The sequence below is a fragment of the Vombatus ursinus genome, unplaced genomic scaffold (assembly GCF_900497805.2).
Source record: "Vombatus ursinus unplaced genomic scaffold, bare-nosed wombat genome assembly UNPS02014832.1, whole genome shotgun sequence".
Lineage (NCBI taxonomy): Eukaryota > Metazoa > Chordata > Mammalia > Diprotodontia > Vombatidae > Vombatus > Vombatus ursinus.
This window is the reverse complement of record NW_020954610.1, coordinates 20,019,180-20,023,872: the sequence shown is the minus strand read 5'-3', so window position 1 is coordinate 20,023,872 and position 4,693 is coordinate 20,019,180.

Genomic DNA, 4,693 nt, shown 5'->3' with positions numbered 1-4,693 from the left:
TCCCCTTCTCCATAGCTCTTACAGGTAAACTATTCCTTGCTCTCCTAATTTGCTTATGATATCACCCTTTATGTCTAAATCATGCACCCATTTTGACTTTTTTTGGAATAGGGTATAAGATATTAGTCAATGTCTAGTTTCTGCCATACTATTTTCCAGTTTTCCCAGCAGTTTTTGTTAAATAGTGAGTTCTTCTCCCAGAAGCTGGAGTCTTTGGGTTTATCAAACAATAGATTACTCTAGTCATTGACTATTATGTTTTTTTTACCAAACCTATTCCACTGATCCACCATTCTATTTCTTAGCCAGTACCATGTAGTTTTGGTGGTTACTGCTTTATAATACAATTTAAGATCTGGTACAGCTAGGCCACCTTCCCTTTCATTTCTTTTCATTAATTCCCTTGATATTCTGGACCTTTTGTTCTTCCAGATAAATTTTGTTATTATTTTTTCTAGCCCTATAAAATAATTTTTGGTAGTTTAATCAGTATGGCACTGAATAAGTAAATTATTTTTGGTAGAATTGTCATTTTTATCACGCCATTTTTATTATGTTATTATAAAAATGCCATTTTATTATAATAATAATTATATTAGTATTATGCTCAGCCTACCCATGAGAAACTGATATTTTCCCAATTATTTAGATCTGACTTTATTTGTGTGAAAAGTGTTTTGTAATTGTGTTCATAGCGTTCCTGGTTTTGGCAGGTAGACTTACAAATATTTTCTAATGTCTACCATAACTTTAAATGGAATTTCTCTTTCTATCTCTTGCTGATGGGCTTTGTTAGTGATATATAGAAATGCCAATGATTTATCTGGGTTTATTTTATATCCTGCAACTTTGCTAAAGTTGTTTATTATTTCAACTAGTTTTTTACTTGATTCTCTAGGATTCTCTAAGTATACCATCATATCATTTGCAAAGAGTGATAGCTTTGTTTCTTCTTTGCCTCTTCTAATTCCTTCAATTTCTTTTTCTTCAAAACTAACATTTCTAGTGCAATACTGAATAACAGTGGTGATAGTGGGCATCCTTGTTTCACCCCCAATCTTATTGGAAATGCACCTAGCTTATCCCCATTACATGAAATGCTTGCTGATGATTTTAGATAGATGCTATTTATCATTTTAAGGAAGACCCCATTTATTCCTATGCTCTCTAATGTTTTTTATCTGGAACGAGGATTGTATTTTCTCAAAGGTTTTTCTGCATCTATTGAGATAACATATGATTTCTGTTAATTTTTTGTTCACATGATCAATTATGCTGATAGTTTACCTAATATTGAACCAGCCCTTCATTTCTGGTATCAATCCTACTTGACCATAGTGTATTATCCTCAAGATTAGTTGCTGTAATCTCTTGGCTAGTATTTTATTTAAAGTTTTTGCATCGATATTAATTAGGGAAATTGGTCTATAATTTTTTTTCTCTGCTTTGACTCTTCCCTGTTTAGGTGTTAGCACCAAATTTGTATCATAAAAAGAATTTGGTAAGACTCCTTCACCTATATTCCCAAATAGTTTATATAGTATTGGAATTAATTACTCTTTAAATGTTTAATAGAATTCACTTGTAAATCCATCCATCCCTGGAGATTTTTTTCTTAGGGAGTTCAGTGATGTCTTATTCTAGTTCTTTTTCTGAAATGTGGTTATTTAAATATTTTGTTTCCTCTTCTGTTAAACCAAGCAATTTATGTTTTTGTAAATATTCATCCATTTCACTAAGATTGTCAAATTTATTCGCATACAGTTGGGTAAAATATCTCCTAATTATTGCTTTAATTTCCTCTTCATTGGTGGTGAATTCACCTTTTTCATTTTTTGATATTGGTAATTTGATTTTCTTATTTCCTTTTTAAAATCAAATTAACCAAAAGTTTGTCTATTTTATTGGTTTTTTTTGTGAAACCAGCTCTTAGTTTTATTTATTAGTTTTCAATAGTTTTCTTGATTTCAATTTTATTACTCTCCCCTTTGGCTTTCAGAATTTCTAATTTGGTATTTAATTGGGGATTTAAAATTTATTCTTTTTCTAGCATTTTTAGTTGCATGTCCATATCTTTAGAGATAAAAAATTTCCCTTAAATTAATTACAGTTAATTAATTAATTAAATAAATAAAATTAATTTTTACTCTATCTTTCCATGGCCATTTGTCACAAGTAGTTTTTATTGCATCATGATCTGAAAAAGATGCATTTAATATTTCTGCCTTTCTGCATTGGATTGTGAGGTTTTTATGCCCTAATAAATGGTCAATTTTTGTGTAGGTGCCATGTACCACTGAGAAAATGGTATATTCCTTCTATCACCATTCACTTTTCTACCAAGGTCTACCATATCTAACTTTTCTAAAACTCTATTCACCTCCTTAACTTCTTTCCTGTTTATTTTGTGGTTAGATTTATCTAGTTCTGAGAGGGGGAGGTTGAGGTCCCCCACTAGTATAATTTTGCTGTCTCTTTCTTCCTATACCTCCCTTAACTTCTCCTCTAAGAATCAGGATGCTATACCACTTGGTGCATATATGTTAAGTAATGTTATTACTTCATTTTCTATGGTACCTTTTAGCAGGATGCAGTTTCCTTCCTTATCTCTTTTTATTGCATCTATTTTTGCTTTTGCTTTGTCTGAGGATTGCTACCCTTGCTTTTTTAACTTCAACTGATGCATAATTTATTCTACTCCAGCTTTTAACTTTCTTCTGTATGTATCCTTCTGCTTCATATGTGTTTCTTGTAAACAACATATTGTAGGATCCTGGTTTTTAATCCACTCTGGTATCCGCTTCTGTTTTATGGGAGAGTTCATCTCATTCACATTCACAGTAATCTGTGTCTTTCTCTCCATCCTATTTTCCCTCCTGTTTATGCTTTTCTCTCTTTCTCCCTTTCCATCCTCACTAGAGTTTTGCTTTTGAATACCACCTTCCTCAATCTGTCCTCCCTTCTATCAGTCTCTTCCCTCTTCTTCCCCTTTTCCTTTACTACTTCTTCCCTCCCTTCTACCCACCCCCCTTTTTTCCTCTTTTCCCTCCTACTTCCTTTAGTGTAAGTTAGATTTCTATAACTAATTGAGTACGTTATTTCCTCTTTGTGCCAAATCTAATACGAGTAAGGTTCAAACAATGCTCATCTCCCTCCCTCCTTTCACTTTCCTGTAATAGATCTTTGTGCCTCTTCATGTGATGTAATTTACCTGTGTCTCCACCTTTTGTTTTCTCCCTTTCCCCCTCTTAGATATTTTATTATCACATCAAAGTCAACTTATACCCATGCCCTCTGTCTATGTATACCCCTTCTAAATGTCAAAATAAAGATACATTTCTCAAGAGTTATAAGTATCATCTTCCCTTGTAGGGATGTAAACAGTCTTATTGAATAACATGTTGTTTTTTCTTTCCTGTTTACCTTTTTATACCTCTCTTGAGACTTGTATTTGAAGATCAAATTTTCTGTTAAGCTCTGGTCATTTCATCAGGACCATTTAGAAGTCCCCTATTTCTTTGAATGTCCATCTCCTTCCCTGAAAGATTATGCTCAATTTCACTGGGTAGTTGATCCTTGGTTGTAATCCAAGCTCCTTTGCCTTCCAGAATATCATATTCCAAGCCCTCTGATCTTCTAATGTAGAAGCTGCAAGGTCCTGTGTAATCCTGACTGTGGTTCCACGATATTTGCATTGTTTCTTTCTGGCTGTTTGCAGTATTTTCTCATTGACCTGATAATTTTGGAATGTGTCTACAACATTCCTTGGCATTTTCAATTTGGGATCTCTTTCTGGAGGTGATGGGTGGATTCTTTCCATGGCTATTTTACTCTCTTGTTCTAGGATTTCAGTGCAGTTTTCCTTGATGATTTCTTGAAAGATGCTATCCAGGCTCTTTTTTTCATCACGGCTTTCAGGTAGACCAATAATTTTTAAATGATCTCTCCTGGATCTATTTTCCAGATCAGTTGTTTTTCCAATGAGGTATTTTATGTTTTCTTCTATTTTTTCATTCTTTTGATTTTGTTTGACTGATTCTTGATGTCTCATAGCTTCCACTTGCCCAATTCTAATTTTTATGAATTGTTTTCTTCAATTAGCTTTTGTGCCTCCTCTTCCATTTTGCTAATTCTGCTTTTTAAGAAGTTGTTTTCTTCAGTGTACTTTTTCTCATTTGGCCAATTGTATTTTTTAAGGACTTGTTTTCTACAGTCAATTTTTGTCCTTCCTTTCCCAAGCTATGGACTCTCTCTCATTTCTTTTTCTAATTTTTCTTCTACCTCTCTTATTTGACTTTTAAAATCCTTCTTGAGCTCTTCAAGAAGGCTTTTTGGACTTGAGACCAGTTTATATTCCCCTTTGAGGTTTCAGATATGAGTATATTGACAATGTTGTCCTCTTCTGAATTTGTATTTTGCTCTTCCTTGTCCTCATAGTAAGAATCTGTAGTCATTGTCCGTTTCTGGTTTTTGTTCATGGTGTTTGCCTATTTCCTGGCTGTTAAAGTTGAGCTGTCCTGGTGGAGCACAGGGGGCAACTGACCCAAACTTCTTGTACTGGAGGCCAGGGACCTGGTCACTGGCTTTGTGTCCTGGGGCCTCAGGTGCTGGCAGCTGGAGGCTGTAGAGATCTGGCAGCTTACCTGGATGCTGAGGTTATCAACACTGAAGCTCTTGGTGTGTGTGTGTTGGC